This window comes from Equus asinus, chromosome 25 (assembly GCF_041296235.1).
Source record: "Equus asinus isolate D_3611 breed Donkey chromosome 25, EquAss-T2T_v2, whole genome shotgun sequence".
Lineage (NCBI taxonomy): Eukaryota > Metazoa > Chordata > Mammalia > Perissodactyla > Equidae > Equus > Equus asinus.
This window is the reverse complement of record NC_091814.1, coordinates 47,908,382-47,926,012: the sequence shown is the minus strand read 5'-3', so window position 1 is coordinate 47,926,012 and position 17,631 is coordinate 47,908,382. Positions and strand designations below refer to the sequence as shown.

At 35.6% G+C, this 17,631-nt stretch overlaps 1 protein-coding gene across 7 annotated transcripts in view; it reads left to right on the top strand.

The window, feature by feature from the left end:
- Positions 1 to 17,631, top strand: part of RABGAP1L (RAB GTPase activating protein 1 like) — a 668,256-nt gene that overhangs the window by 25,751 nt on the left and 624,874 nt on the right. Inside the window, exon 2 of one of the 7 annotated variants that reach the window (XM_070498038.1) lies at positions 8,385 to 8,477. The exons of the other annotated variants lie outside the window; for them this stretch is intronic. The gene's annotated coding sequence lies outside the window, so the exon portion shown is untranslated. The remainder of the gene's footprint in view (positions 1 to 8,384; positions 8,478 to 17,631) is intronic. 7 annotated transcript variants of the gene reach the window in all.

The window sequence follows — 17,631 nt, the reverse complement described above, 5'->3', positions numbered from 1 at the left end:
CTAGTGAGAAATGTAGTATTTATAGTCAGTGTTTTTATTTAAAAAGTAATGAATGCATATGGTTAAACTTTGAACAGTTCAGAATGTCTGTATCTTCTGCATAGACCCCTGCTTCCGTTCCACCCCAACCTGCAGAAAAGCTGGTCAGCTCACTCAAAGGCTGACTTGCCAATTTGTCATTATCCATGTACTATTGTTCTCCTTTGTATTTGACCATTTTACTGCTCAATTGTATCTGCTAGTTTAGCCATATAAAGGGAAAGGGAAGAAGTGGTCATGTCTAGTAGATGATGGGTTAATTGAAACAGTTGTTTAGGGAATCATGAAAACATAACATATATCCACCTTAAACATGTTAACTTGAAATCTGTGTGTACCTTTATTTACCAAGCTTTTGATGTAGGGCCAATGCTTTTTGGCATTCTGTATTTTGGTCTTTGTTGTATACACCTGACCTGTAGTGCTTCATTTTAGATTTTTTTAGTGCACTTAGAATAAAACCTTAGTGGCCAGCCCCGTGGCCGAATGGTTAAGTTCGTGTACTTTGCTGCGGTGGCCCAGGGTTTTGCCGGTTTGAATCCTGGGCGCGGACATGGCACCACTCGTCAGGCCACGTTGAGGTGGCATCCCACATGTCACAACTAGAAGGATCTGCAACTAAGATATACAACTATGTACCAGGGGAATTTGGGGAGATAAAGCAGAAAAAAAAAGATTGTCAACAGTTGTTAGCTCAGGTGCCAATCTTTAAAAAAAAAAAAAAGAATAAAACCTTAAATCTTTAACATGTGATATAAAACTGTACATTAGCTGGCTCTCTGCCAGTTTTGGAGAAGTCTCTTCTTCCTGTGGCTTTCTGTGATCAGGTTATACTGACTTTTCAATTTCTGAAACTTACCTTAGGGCCTTTCCACATGCTGTTCCCATAACCTGGAATAATCTTTTTTCCAAGTCTTTGGATGGAGAATCTTATCTCACATGTCCAGTTCTCAGAGAGGCATCCTTAATATTCCAGTCTAAAGTAGGATATCCCACCCCCCTACTAGTATCACCCTGTTGTTTTCCTTTATTCTGCTTGGCACATTTGATAAGTATATATTTGTGTGTTTATTTGTTGAATTTATGCCTTTTTCACAAGACTGAAGGTTACATAAAGGCAAGGGCCATATCTGTTAGGTTTACCATGATACGGTAGCCTATCCTCAGAGCAGTGTATGGCAGGTAATAGAAGCTTAAATATTTGTAGACTTAATAAATGTTTAATAATTGCATACGTTTCAGGCACTGTGGGGGTGTTAACTAATAAAATACCACTTAGTCACCTTATTGGTAGCCTATAGTATATTTTTAAATGGAAATAGTGTACATCCATATATGCATCATAGGACGTTTAAATTTTTCTGATGGTAATATTAGAACCTGCACATTTTATGCTAAAACAAATAGAATCCTTTTTTAAACATGGGAGAAAATGTTGCTTATCGTTTTAAAAATAGTTGTTCATCTATTTTTCATTGCCACTATCTTGAGAATTCTCATCATCTTGTGGAAAGCTTTGAAAAGCTAGGAAGATCATATGCATATTATTAATAGTTGTAGCCCTTTTTTTCTAAAGTAAAGTTTTCCTGTGACTCTGCATAATATGGTGATACTTGCCCTCTGGAGAACCAAAGAAGTTTAAAGTATAGAACTAGAAGTAGAGCATAGGTAATTAAAGCTAAACTAAGATACTGCAGTTCTGATTCGCTATGTCTTAAGAGCTGTTGCCCTTAATAATATGTGCTAGTGTAAACAGAATGGCAGGCATCGTTTGTCAAGGTTTTCCTTTTTATCCTGGTTTTTGCATGACCAGAAATTCTCTGATTTGAAAGGGTATACTTTTTATAAAGAACTGTGTGCAGTAAGTGTTTAGCGTTTTGTCTTTGTATTAAGTCTGTGGAACTTGGTTCCTTGACTATGAGTGAGTGAATTAACCTTTCAAATACTATTATACTTGTAACATGGATTTGGGTTTGGTGTTTGTAAAGGTTGTCTAATGTAGTTAAAATATAAAAAAATTTCTCTGTCGAAATGATCTTGCTAGAGAGAAATTATTTTGTTCTTTGAAATACGTAAGTTTAACCCATTCATTCAACAAGTGTGATATTGTCAGGTGGAGTACTATATTCCTTATACTTTCCTGGGAGCTGGAAATACAAAGATGTATAAAGTATAGTTACTGTCCGAGAGGAATTAGTTGTGATTGATGAGCTGGACACATAAATAATTGTGTGGTATGATAACTCCTGGAGTAGGAATATAAATTAGCATAAAATGTTGCAGAAGCACTGTAGAGGGAGGGATTGACTCTTTTTGGAAGGGTTGGAGAAAGTTTCTAGATTTGTTAATTTAGACAAATCCAACTGTTGGGATTTTACCCTCCCAAATTTGTGTAAAATAGGGCGTTTTAAACTACTTGCAAAGAACCCCAAAGGCAGAGGAGAGTAAGAGTACCTCTTGGAAGTTCAGGATATACCTCAGAGCATCTTGAAAATTTCTTGAATTCTGCTTTAAGAATTTATGTGAATGTTGCATTTTATGGCATACTGATTATATAAATAGATATTTTAATAGCTACCAGAAAAGAAAAAAACATTCCCTCCTGGTTTATTAATTTTGGAAAACTGGGGTGAATGAGGAGAGCTTACACTACACACCAGGCTTAGCATTCACCATCATTTTCTTAGTGTATCCCCAGCATGTCTCGGTTTATGCCTGGGGATATTTGTATACTGGCTTGCGGAAAAAAACATTGGTCAGTGAGATTAGTGAACATTTTGTGCTTCTTCCTTTTATCTGTAGTGTAGCCTTGGGAAAATTATTTAATTTGAGTCTGTTGCCTTTGTAAATTGGGCTAATTATGTGTACCTATACTTTTATTGGAAGGAGATTTTGTAGAAGCTGCTCATTAAATGCTGATTGCCTGTTTCCTCCTTTCCCTCCCACATTCCTCTTGCTTGCTTTCTCCTTGGCTTTACCCCTGGTCTTATAACTGCTTTGTGTGCCATGATCAGCTTGCTTATTGCCTTGCTGGTCTTTATCAGCCACTGAACAGAGAACAATACTAGAATGTGCTTGGGGCATAACCAGGGAAGTTTCTGAAATAACAGAAGAGTTGAGTCTTGAACATTCAGTACACAGGGAAATGATCAGATTTGGCTCATTTCAAAGTAAGCAGAGGTCTAGGAAGGCTTCTATATTAATGAAGGGAAAGATAGGCCAGACTATAAAGTTTGGGATTAGAGTGTGGGACTGAGTGCACTGATAGAGTCCAATTTCTGAGCAGCAACAAAAGCTGGTGGTGTTGACTTAATTCTTTTCAAAATGGTCAGAGTATTAGACCAAATGGTCTGAAGATTTCATAGATTGAAATAAGTGCATGTTGAAAAATAGATTATTTCTGAAACCTTACAGTAAACATAAAAAGAAGTTATGTTACTGGCTTAATTTTGTAAATGATAATACCCATCCCTGTGGTTCTCTTGATGTTGTTAGTGTGTTTCATTAAAGACAGCTGCTTGATCTCAAGCCCTGTTTCTCTGACTGTACTGCACATGTCAACTGGAGATTCAGAATGGTCTAATTAAGTCACTTCTGCACCTGTCCAAGTTCTTAACTAATTGAGAACAGAAATGAGGAGCCAAATATGGCAGAAAATAAGTTTTGAGCTTTATTAGTAATAAAGTTGGATTGAAAAATGTGGTGAGGATTTATTCCAGTATTGCATTCTTCCTAGCAAGAAGTGAAAGCCCCCACATAGAAGTAGGAGAACAGAAGAATAGGGTTTTCTTTTCAGTGCAATGAGTCATGACACCTGCCACAGCCACTGTCCCTTCAGATGGAAACTTTAGGCAAGGAACTAGGCAGGCATGTTTTAAACCATTTAACTTGGTCTCCTCCCCGCCCCCCCTCCCTGCCCCTCCCACTAGGCTTGAGATGGATAGCTGACCTATGGGCAGTTGCTGTAGGAGACAGACCACTACAAAGTGAGATTGATTTGGTTGCTTCAAATCTGGACTCCATATTTAATTAACCATATTAACTAGAACAAATGATTTTATGTTTTTTTTTTGAGGAAGATTAGCCCTGAACTAACTACTGCCAGTCCTCCTCTTTTTGCTGAGGAAGCCTGGCCCTGAGCTAACATCCATGCCCATCTTCCTCTACTTTATACGTGGGGACACCTACCACAGCATGGCTTTTGCCAAGCGGTGCCATGTCTGCACCCGGGATCCGAACCAGTGAACCCCGGGCTGCTGAGAAGCAGAACGTGCGAACTTAACCGCTGTGCCACCAGGCGGGCCCCTGATTTTATCTTTTGAATGTATTCCTTCATTTGTTAGATGGGATTACAATTAGTTCAGTGATTGTTGTGAACATAAAAAGATAACTAAAATTTAGCTCAATTCTGTTTGATTCATAGTAAGCATGTAGTAAATAATGGTAATAAAATAATTGTTATTTATGAGTTATAGTAACTTATTCCCAACAAACTATACCTTAACCATTTAAATCTTTAAAGATTGCAACTGCCACATTAAACACTAGTATGAGATACTTGTTACATTCCTAAATTGTACTGCTAATAGAAAATGTGTATCCTTTCAAATTAATACTTACTTCTTTGACCTACTCATTTCATGAGAGCAAACGGCTGCAATTGCTTTTATACTGATGTGCCCTTATATTGCAGACTTGACCATATGAGTATTACACAGACCACCAGGTATAGAGAATGAAATCTCAATTACATTCTCCATATGTTGGGAGAAGGGAGCATGTGGGTTAGCTGTGCATTAGTGAACACTTGTTTCTTTTAAGTGCCTTAAGTTTCATTTGAAATTGGAGGTTTAATTTGTTTGAGTCAACATTTTGATATTTTGGAAAAAAAGGTATTATTTATATCGGTGTGTAGGAGAACACACAAAAAAGCATTGACCTGCCTTAAACTTTATATGGATGCCTTGCACATAATTATTTCTTAGTAATATTTCTTGACTGGCCTCTTTCTGTACGTTCATTCACTCAGCTACATTAAGGGAGAGCCTATGGTACTTCATTAAGATTTGAATATGTGTAACAGGATAAATAGTGTCTTTATTTATGGAAGAAAATAAGGTTGAAACATACAACTAAACATAGGATTAGTTGTTTACAGTCTGTTTGATGCTAGAAATTGTAACAAGGGTGGGGATTCCTGGTACTAAATTGTATTGTTCTTTGGGTAGAGAATTCTGGAGCTCTTCTTGGACCAGTTACTGTTTGCTGATTTGGTTTTAAAAATGTACATGAAAAAAGCCATTTAAGACATGGTTTTGCTGAGTTTCCTAAATTGTCCGCATTAAACCTTTCCCTCCCTCACTCCCTTCTTTTCCCCTCTCTCTCTCTCTCTTTTTTCTTTCACTACTTATGACATTTTATTTTAAAAAATTATTTTGCAGAAGTTATGATGCATTATGAAGTATGCTAATTTAAGATTTTGGCATTTGAAAGGTAGAAAATACTTCATAGTGGAACTGGACTGAAAGGACAGCAGTTCCTGCAGGGAGTGCCAATCCAGTACTGGTTGGAAACCAGAAAGTGAAGAGAGAGGTACTAGAAGTTAGTATTTAGGCTGCTAGAAACTGCCTTTAACTGCAGTTAAATGAAGATATTTTCATTGAACCCAGCCTTGGTCCTTTGTGATGCCCTTGGAGATCCTCACTGCCCAGATCACCTCCCTCTCTGTGCTCTCCTTTTCTTATTGCCAGGGCGCACAGGAACCTTCTACAGCATGTGTAAATACATTTCTTTGTGACCTAGGGTTTGGGACACTCTTGTACTTTTGTGAAGCAAGGAGGATATTGAGAATTTTTTCCTCCCAGTGTACAATGTATAGTTCCTAGGTAGCTATATATGAAATATGATAGATTACAATTTACTTCAGATGTAGTACTTGAGTTTTATTTCTGGATATATCAAATATGGGTTTCATTTCTGTGTTTCTCCAACTGTTTATTTTCATCATTCTCTTGAAAGAACACATTGAAATGTGTTCTTGGGTTACAGAAGTTTGAGATATTTTGACAAGACTTTGATAAGTTGGAAAAGATCTCATCCTTTCATTTTTTAAACTTTTTATCTCCCACTACTGGTTGGTCATAACATCAGGTGTTAATTGAAGTTGTGTGCTAGGGCTATTATGAAAGGCTAATATTTAGCATATTAGGTACAAATTACTTAAATGACACACGTAGATAAAAAATACAGTCAGGGGCAGAATTTAAGGTGCTGAGATGGGCTTTGACTAGTGGGAAGAAAGTTATTTGCTGGTATTTGAAAAAAAGAAGTGAAGTTCAGATGTAGAGTTAACTACTGTGGTTTCTGTGTTGATTTTCTTGGAAACGATTTTCTATTTCTAGAACTTGGTTTAAAGGTGGTAATTTTGGTATAAAATATTTGACTTTTTATCTGAGTTCCTTTGTTCAGAAGCAGGAGAGAATTCTTGCCTCATATTTTTACCTTTAGGAGAAAAGCACAACAAATAACATTTAGCTGTGTGTTAAAAAGATAAACTAGGTAATTTAAGTGGGGAAAAAGACACCTTTGACTTCTCACTTTGTGTTTGGGTGTTGGTTTACAGTTGTTAAATTCCCAGGTGTAAACTTCGGGAATCAGGAAGGGATTGCGTGTATAAAGTAGCATGACTATGTTTATGGCTATATATTTACTCTCTGGGCCTAATTAGGAACAAATTTTATTTTGTATTTATAACCTGTGCTATATTTTTTATGGTAGAAATACTTGTTTATTTAATTGTTATTTCAGCTGAAACTTAACTAGATTAAAAGAAAATACCTTTGGTTAAACTGAACTTCGAATCTCCCAACAATATGGTAATAAAAAAATGCTTTGGGAAAACCGGAGTTTATCTTCCACACTTAACTAAAGAAGTGAGACTCATGTTGGAGGGTCTATACCAACTTTTAATTTACTAATTCATAGAATTAGACCAAATGTTTTGTACATTTCTACTTGCTTGAAGCTTGTAGACGGTTGGAGTGCTTTTTTGTATATAAGTTCTGACAGTGGCTTTGTAGTGCAACGGTAATTGGACTTGGGAACCAGTTAGATCACTTTACTCACCTCTTTCACCTAAAGGACTTTTACTTCTTGGTAGGATTTGGTTCTGGGATAAACGTATAGCTCAGTACTAGCTAGAACTTTCTTTTAATGCCTTTCTTCCATCTCATCTTTGTAAAAATCATTATGGAGTTGACAATTGTTATCCTGATGACTGAAGTTGTGGAAGGCTTGAGTATTTTAATTCAGATAAGACTGATTTTAGTGGCAGATATTTTGACTAGATATGAGGGTAGTATTTTATTTTTCTCTCCTTAAAATCAGCAGATTATGAGGGCTCTTCCTAAGATTTTGAAGGTAATTATTGACTGAGTTGTAGGGAGAAAAAACTTCTCAGATCAAATAATGAGTGGTTCTCTTTTAACTTCGTTTTCTTTTTTGTTTTGTTTTTGTTAAGTTTACTTAGAAGCTGCATATTTTGTGGCTTGCAATGTGATTTGAAGACCCAGTAATAAGAAGAGTTGTTCAACCTCCTCTAGAAGAATGCTTCTATTTCTGAAACTTACGTGCACTAGTGCTGTCCCTTTAATTCTTATGTTTTGAAATATTCTCATTTTTATTTTGTATTCAAGTTCAGTAACTGGCTAGGATAAATGGTTTGCTCTAAGAGTCTAAACAATATTTTGAGAGAGTGGGGAAGAATTGTTTGGAAGTGCTGAAGTTTTTGTTTTCCTTTATTTTAAAAGAGATCCACAAGTAAGTGGCAGTTTGAGAAACTGCAGGGACCCTCAGCATAGTTGTAGGTACTAGGGCCTAAAGACTCCACAGGTTTGACTTATCTCTAAATTCCCAGCTTTAAGTGTTAAGTATATAGTAGGCTTTGGTAAATGTTTGAATTAATGAATCCATGGTATGCACATTAAAAAAAATTCTTTGGCACATTTTGGGTAAGTATTTAATTATCTTTCTTCCATTTTTGGGAGTCATCTTCAGAATATATGACACATTATAGTTGCTTCAGTTTTTCAAAGTTGGAAAGACATGACTAGCCATTCATAGAAATTTTTAGTTTTTATCCAGTGTTCCATGTTCTTGTATTACTTTTTTGTTAACCAATTGATCATTTAAGTGTTTCTCAAATAATTCAAAGATAGAATGACTAGTTTCTGATTTCCAAAGTTATTCCTGCTCTTAAATATAGGAGCTCTCTGTTCTTCTCCAATTCAAGATCCAATTCCAAGATCTCTTTCTTTGATCTAAATATGTCTCTTGAAATTCCCTAGATTTTAAGATATGGCATAGTTCAAGAATGGTCCTTCGGAATAGACCTGGGTTTGCATCTCATTTCCAGCCCTTACTGGTTGTGTGGTTCTTGGGTGAGTTACTTAATTCCTTTTTAATCCCAATTAACAATTAAATTAATGGACAAATATAAAGCTCCTGGCAGAACAACCGATAAATAGTAAAATGGTAAATGCTAATAATAACTACCAACTTTTGGCTATATGTTTACTAAAGGAAAAGCAGAGTTAATCACACAAATTTAGCATGTGTTGCACTTGAGGAGGAAGGAAGATTATACAATTGGTAAAACTGTGGCAGCACGGTAAATTTCTATTTTTAAGGTGTTGCGGACTCTCTAAATTTGTCTTCTGGATATAGGCTACTTTTTCTCTTAAACTCACCATCTTAAAAAGTCACTGAGGGGCTGGCCCTGTGGCATAGTAGTTAAGTTTGGCATGCTCCGCTTCAGTAGCCCAGGTTTGCTCATTTGGATCCCAGGTGCAGACCTACACCACTCATCAGCCATGCTGTGGTGGCAACACACATATAAAGTGGAAGAAGATTGGCACAGATGTTAGCTCAGAGCTGATCTTCCTCAAGCCAAAAAAGAGGAAGATTGGCAACAGAGGTTAGCTCAGGGCTAATCTTCCTCAGGGAAAAAAAAATAAAAGTCACCAAAGTGACAAACTAAAAGTCTCTTTTGGTTGAGGAATAGTAGGTGCTGAACATTTAAAATTCTAGGGTTTGTTCAGTTGTACTTGGAGAGATTATATAAGAGAAAGAGAAAGAAAAGTGCATAGCACAGTGCCTGCTATATAATAAGCTTAATAAATGGTAGCAGTTGTGTGTGTGTGTGCACGTGCACATGTGCATCTAGTGGTTAAGAATATGCCTGCACTGATCAGCTTACCATACTAATCTTGTGACCTTGGATAAATCATTTAATGTTCTATTGTTTCTTCATTTATAAAAATGGATTAATACTAACTCTATGTTATATTGTGAAGGTTAAATGAGATGGAATATAAAGTGCGTAGTACAAAATAAACACTCAATAAATGTTAGATATTATTATTATGTACTTTTTCTTTTGAGAGGCATCATTCCATAGTGGAAAAAGCAAGATTTTTGGAGTCTGGTTGAGTTGATTTTGAGTTTTGCCTCAGCTATATACTAACACTGTGACCTTAGGCAAATTACTTAACAACTGTTCTTTTCCTGTTTTCATATCTATAAACTGAGGATAATAGCTACGTTGTAGAGTTTTTGGAAGTATTATAAATACATAGATACTCAGTAAATGGTAATTATTATAGGCATGATGCCTGTAATTCGGGTCAATAGTATTTTCTTGGGTTGGCAATGTGAGCCAACTGGCTAGATTTTTCCCTGATGCTGATGGCTATCTGAATTGAGTACTTAGTCTACAATCAAGTCAGTTGTGCTTTTTCTATAACAATAAGACTTTGTAAATAACAGCTTAATATTTATTTATAATTTTTTCATATGCAATACAAATTAATGTATATTAGAATGTAGTTTTTCATATTCTCTTAATTATTTTTGTAGAACAAAGGTAAAAGCAACATCAGTTTGAGCTCAGGATAAAGAGATGCTATTCTGACTTCCCCTAGATGCTTTCTGCCCTATGTATCCTGGAAAAGAGAAATCCTGCTCATGTGGAGTTGTTTCTAGGATGTAGAGGCTTTATAGAAAAGTGACAATCATCTGCCTGTTTGAGGTAGACAACCTAGAACTTGTCTTCCCTAGACAACACAGAACTCCTCATCAAAAGTGACGGGTGACTCTTTATTGTCACATTCTTTGTTGTATGAACATAGCTGTCAGTGGGATCAGGCAGCTCAGCTCCCAGCTTAGGTCTGCAAAGCATGAGCAGTTTCCTGCAAGAGAGGATCCGTCTATTAGAATTTACTGAGCACAGTGACTAATGTGAAAAAACCAGATGATCACCCACTCTCAACTGAAACCACAGCAGCCACTCACAGGGTTCTCAGATGTAGAAACTGTTTGTGGAGAACGTTAGCAAAGGGTTTACATGTTCGTTCAGATATTCAAATCTCATGGCTTATTAAGGGGACAAAATATGTACTTGTTTGTGCCCCGCCTCCTCTTTTTTGAGAAAAGAAATCTTGGGATATAGAGAAACTACAGCTTAATAGCAGATTCTTGCTAAACACAAAATTTCTGATGAATAACAGTCATTTTACATATGTTTTCCTTATATTTCTGGAAAGTTTTGCATATAAAATGTCCATTACACTGTTTCTTTTTAAAAGATACAATTCACATACCCTAAAATTCACCATTTTAAAGTGTACAGTTGGGTGGTTTTTAGTGTATTCACAAGGATGTGCACCACTGTCTAATTCCAGGTAGAGTATACATTTTAAAGAAAGAGTATCTTTTTCTTATATTTTGATTAGCCTACCTCTGTTTTTCTTTTCTACTTTAAGGAAAATCTGTTTTGTCTTGAGCTTATATCTGGCTTTCTGTTAAGTTTGGAGTTCTGCTGTGGTTTCAGTTGAGAGTGGTTGATCATCTGGTTTTTTCACATTAGTCACTGGTGCTCAGAAAGTTCTAAAAGCTGGATCTTCTCTTGAGGGAAAACTATTTTACCAGTTTCAAGAAGTCCTCAAACATCTATCTCTGCATTAATTTCATTCTTTACTTCACAAAAAGGGAAGACAGACCATAATATCATTTTGAATGACTTTGCCATAGTCTGAATAAATGTTTTTTTGATAGTGGAGCATTTGTTTGTTAATTTAGTCAGTCTTTTCTCTTGAATGATTAGTTAAGTTTTAATATAAAAATTATTTTTTATAGACCAGCTAAAGGTGATAATTTTCCTTACCTAGCAATTCATAATACTGTCATGCAACCATTTTATAAATTGCTGTAGATCTCTTAAATAATTACCTTCATTCCTAGAGAAGCTTTACCTCTCTTTCCAGCTGAACAGTTTCAGTAAGATTTGTACAGGGCATTATAATTTTTCAACATATTTACTTTCCTTGGACAACGAAAATATGTGTTTATGTAACTTTCTGTACACAAGTAGATGGAGATCAACACTAGATAGAGAATTTAGTGTTGTCTTCTTTGTCTAGCCTATTATATGTCTTAGTAGCTGGGTCTCTGAAAAATATTTTAAATGTTGTTTTCCAATTTACTGTTATTTTCAATCCAAACTAAAGTGTAATTATCTCAACTGCAAAATATGTCTCTTCAGGTTCTTTAGCTTCTAGTGAAGTAAAAACTTGTTCACTTTTTTTAGAGCCATTGTTTACCCTTTCCTTGACACCTGAGATCTCTTATAGGCCTCATATCTATCTATATACCATACTGTCCAGAGGGAGGACAGCTTCTCTCTCCTCTCCAGTACATTCTCTTGTGGATTTAATCTGATGCAACAGTTTAGTTCTTATATTCTTTCCCGAACAGTTGTCAGGAAAATAACATGTTAATTGGCGTAAGACTTAGTGACCCTCTTGGAACAAAGCGTTAAAATAACAGGTGTTAAGTTTATTGGCTTAGAGTTCAGTTAGAGACCCCCCACTTCTGCATGCTTAACCTCCCTCTCCTGAGGCTGGGGATTGGAGCTGCTACGCAGCTAGGGAAGAGATGGAATAGATGCTAGAAAACATTTAATAACATGTTTACTGATCATTTGTCTTTTTATGTCCTTTATTTTCTATTGGAGTATTTATCTTCTTACTTATTTCTAATAGCTTGTTATGTATTTAGGATAATACCATTTTGTCATGTTTCAAACTTTTGCTGTTAAATTTTGTTCATATTATTTAGTATGCATAAGAATTAAATTTCTGTGAAGTTAAGTTTATCAGTCTTTTCCCTTATGATTTCTTCCTCTGCTTTATGCTTAGTTCTTCCCCACCCTGATATCAGAAATAGCCATATATGTGTATATATATTTTTTCCCCCCATGTCATTTAACAAAGAACCAAAATCCTTTTGACATTTTTTTGGAGTTTGGTTTCAGGTAGGGATCAAAATTGATTTTTTCCGTAGTAGCCAGTTGTCCCATCGCCTTTTATTGAATAATCTCTCCTTCCGTTCATGTTTTGACTAAACTTGTCATTTCTCCAGTGCTTTGTAACATGCCACTTTTATCCTATATCAAATTGTTCTTTATACTGGTAGGCTCTTGAATTCTCTCTTTCATTTCTTCGATTTGCCTGTGATTTCTTATACCAGTATTACATAATTCCAATTAATCTGTCATCCACTATCTGGTAATATACCGCCCCCCCCCACATTTTCTTGATTATTTCCCCCCATTTTTTCTTCCAGATGTTGATACTACCTTATATTTACTGAGTGAATAATATGGGTCAAGTTTTTTACATGTATTAGCACGTTCAGTCCTAATAACAACCCTATGATGTTGGTGTTATGTCATGATTTTACAGAAGCAAAAATCAAGATGCAGATAGGTATAATACTTAAAGATCACATTAAGCTGAGGAACCAGGATTCAGACCCAGGCAGTCTGGCTGTAGAGCTCATGCCCTTAATCATCATCCTAAAACTTAGATTATTTTGTCAAGTTTCACAAGAACTTCTTTTTAAAATTTTCATGGAATTAGATTGCACCTGTAAATCAACTTGGGGAGAACTGGCATCTTTACCATATGTAGTTTCATAATGGTCTGTTTTCTGAATTATGCATCCTGGAACATTATATGTATCTCTATTTGTTGGAAGTTTTTGTGCACTTCAGTAAAGTTTACTAGTATTTTTTGTAAATTCTGTGTATACATAAGAAGTCTATTGTTAGATACTTATTTTATTGGCTATCATGAATGGGTTCCTCCCATCCTCTTTTTGGTGTAGAGTAATAACATGCAGCTGGCCCAAAAGAAAGCTATTGAATTAGTCTCTTTTATATCTGGCAGATTTACTTAATAATAAAAACAATACTGATTATCTCTTATCTTCATGGAGAATATATTTCAGAAAATATTTGTAAGTTAAATGTCTAATAGTAATATTGATTTGTGTGTGTGTGTGGGTGGGGCAGATGTATTCGTAGGTAGCTAAGAAAGTGTGAAATCTCTAGATAGCAGATACAGTTTAAGGCTGAGGTAAGTCCTGTAGCTGGTTGATATTCTTTCCAGAGACTCAGGGTCCCTGAGAGGGAGGCCCAGTGACTTTCTTACTGCCTTGGTGACCAGGAAGCCTTTGGATGGGACCACACACCTGTCCTTAGTAGTGGTGAGGGTAGGAATTTTACTTTATGGGCCCTGCTGCAGAAGAGATCTGGTCTTTTGCCTCTGGGGCAGATGATTTTACCATAGAAGAACCGGAAATCATCTTTGCCCTGTGGATATGTGTTACTGCATTTGGCATAAGAAAGGCAGGCTGAGTGTGTCAATATATAAAGTAAAAAACTATGAAATGTGTGAAAGTAGAGAAATATTTGTCATAATGATGACTGGCATTGTTTTGTGTACTTAATCTGTCCCAAGAGCTGTGTTATTTTTCTGAAATCTCTTATTAGTTTTAATAGGTTCCCAATTGACACTGAAATTGTGGCAGTTTGCACAATAATATTACTATAAAGGTATTCTGGAATAAAACTAGCAATATTTTGATATGTAGTAGTCTCATTTTTACCTTTTAAACTGTCTATGATTGTAGCTTTGATGTCTTTATTGCCCCAAATGTTTAGTGCTTTTTATTTCATTCATTCAGTACATATTTGTTTAGTGTTTACCATGTGTCAGATGCTCTCTTAGGTGCTGGGGAAGCAGCAGTGCACCAAACAGATCTTTTTTCTAGTCAGAGTTTGGGAATGTTTAACAATAAACAAGCAATTGAGATCCCCTCTACTTGATGTAAACTGTAATTGATATTTAGTTATATTGTATTTTTGTCAGAGAATATATCCTAAACAATCTCTCCTCTAAAAGTTTTAATTTTTTTTATGTGGTCTAGGGTGTGCTGTGTTTTGAAAATCAATCTTTGTTTGGCCAGAATGATAATTCACTATTTATGTATATATCTGTTAATGAGCCATACCAGTTAAACTCTGGTATCCTCATTTCTTATGCACTTGATCTGTCAACAACTAAGTTGTCTTCAGCTTGAATTGTAATTGTGTATCTGTCAATTTTTCACTGTACTTTGAACAGTTTTTGCTTTTGTAGTTGATTAGAGCCTTTTGACTAAGAGGTCTTCAGTGTGGCTTGTACCACTTATCAATATGGAAAAGACTTTTTTTGTCCTATTTAATGCTTTGGCCTGAATTACACTCTGATATTGAATTTGCTAATCTCAATATCCTTTTCATTATAATATGCCTGATATGATTTATACTTTTTAACAACACTTGCCATGTATTTTTGTTTTAGAACAAAATATACTTAGAAGCAGTATATATTAAGTTGAACCACATGAAATTGCCGTTTCTATAGGTCAAAACCATAATGTCATGTATTGGCAATTTCATATGGTCCAACCTGTTGTTAGTCATCATTTTTTTTGTGGTCATCATATTTTGACCCTATGTGAAAATTTTTTAACAGGTAGACAGTATAGATACCTATAATAAGTAGCATTTATTGAGTACTTATATGTGCTGTTCTAAGCACCTTACTTATGATAAATCATTTTATATTTACAATAATCCTGTGATGTGGGTACAGTTATTCTATTTTATATCTGAAAAAAAAAGACACATAGGGAGATTAAGTAATTTGCCCAAGGTCATAATTTGCTCATTGTTATCAGTTACTTGGCACCTGGTGGGCAGGCATGCACTAGTCACAGTCTCTTAACTAGTCAGGAAAGGCTAGAAAGTTATAAAAACAAGCAATGTGAAGAGACACACAACAGGTTAGAGGTTGCCATGGGGTAGGGAGGAATGGGGACTGTTCCTAGTGGGTACAGGGATTCTTTTTGAGATGGTAAAAATGCGTTGAAATTAGACTGTGGAGATGGTTGTACAACCTTGTAAGTATACTAAAGACAAGTGAATTGTTTAAAAAAGAAAAAGAAAAGAGCAGTGTGAGCTTTTTGGCAAATGGAGCGCTTTGGTGGGGATTGAAGGCCAGGGGGAGCTTGTTCCCCTTATGGGGAGGATGCAGCTGACTTCCAAATTTATTTTATTTTTTAAAAAAGACTTTATTTTTTAGAGCACTATTAGCTTCACAGCAAAATTGAGCAGAAGGCATAGAGATTTTCCTGAATGCCCTCTGTTCCCACACCTGTATAACCTCCCCCATTATCAACAGGCCTTGTAGGGTGATACATTTGTTACAGTTGATGAACCTGCACTGACACATCATTATCAAAGTCCATAGTTTATATTAGGGTTCACCCTTGATGTTGTATACCCTAACTTGTATCCACAATTATAGTATCATAGAGGGTAGGTTCACTGCCCTAAAAATCCTCTCTGCTCTACTTTTTCATCATTCCCTTCCCCTAACCCTTGGCAACTACTGATCTTTTTATTATCTCCATAATTTTGCCTTTTCTAGAATGTTAGATAGTTGGAATCATACAGTATGTAGCTTTTTCAGATGGGTTTCTTTCACTTAGCAATACGCATTTAAGTTTCCTCCGTGTCTCTTCATGACTTATAGCTTTTTTTTAAACTGAATAATATTCCATTGTCGGGATATACCACAGTTTATTTATCCATTCACCTACTGAAGGACATCTTGATTGCTTCCATGTATTAGTAATTATGAATAAAGCTGCTGTAAACATCTGTGTGCAAGTTTTTGTGTGGACATAAGTTTTTCAGTTCCTGTGGGTAAATACCAAGGAGCGTGATCATTGGATTCAATGGTAAGAGTATGTTTCATTTTGAAAGAAACCACCAAAATATCTTCCAAAGTGGCTGTACCATTTTTGGTTCCCACCAGCAGTGCATGAGAATTCCTGTTGCTTCACATCCTTGCCAGCATCTGGTCTTGTCACTGTTCTGGATTTTAGCTATTCTAATGGGTGTGTAGTGATATCTCATTGTTGTTTTAATTTGCATTTCCCTGATGGTGTATATGGACCTTCATCTCATTTCATACACTTATTTGCCATGTGTATATCTTTTTTGATGAGGCGTCTGTTAAGGTCTTTGGCCCGTTTTTTAATCAGGTTGTTTATTTTCTTGTTGTTGAGTTTTAAGAGTTCTTTGTATGTTTTGGATAGCAGTCCTTTGTCAGATATGCCCTTTGCACATAATTTCTCCCAATCTGTGGCTCGTCTTTTCATTCTCTTGATAGTGTCTTTTGCAGAGTAGAAAACTTTAATTTTAATGATATCTAGCTTATCAATAATTTCTCTCAAGGATCATGCGTTTGGTGTTATATCTAAAAAGTTATCACCAATCTGCAGGTCATCCAGATTTGCTCCTGTATTATCTTCTAGGAGTGTTATAGTTTCGCATTTTACATTTAGGTCTGTGATCCATTTTGAGTTAATTTTTGTGCAGGGCAGAAAGTCTGTGTCTTGATTCATCTTTTTGCTTGTGGATGTCCAGTTGTGTCTGCACCATTTGTAAAAAAGGCTGTCTTTTCTTCATTGTATTGCTTTTGCTCCTTTGTCAAAGGTCAGTTGACTGTATTTATATTATTTGATATATATACTTATGGCTGAAAGAAGCTTATCTAACACACATTTTCTTCATACAGTACATCACAGTGTTCTTGTTCTTAAGAACACTAGACAGCACTTCAGCACTGTGCTTGGAGGCCTTTTAAATAACGAAATCACCAACAAAAAGCACAAAAGTACAAAAAATGTGGCACTAAATAGACCGTGGAAAGGGTACTTGTTTACAGTGTGAGAGCTGAAACAAGAGCATTGCCTTGTTCAACCTTGGCTGGGAACATGGGTGACTCAAATTTTAGGCTGTGCTGTGCATGTCTTAAGATGACTGCAAAAATGCTGCAAATATTGATTTTGGGACTATAAATTTTAGTTGGTGAGTTCACAGATACAGAATCTGTGATTAATAAGGGTCAACTGTATCTGTTAACTCTGAAAGTGGGAAATTTAACATATGTAAATGTGTATCTATTTTTTCTTTCTTATTAGGAGTTCTGTTGATGTTCTATTATTTTGACCCAAGTTAATTGTTAGTGTATAAAATCAAGTGTTTCAGGAAGTTTTTACATATGCTTTAGATTTTATGATTATATCAACAACAGTTATTTAGACTTACTATGGTATAATTGATTTTATTGTTCACTG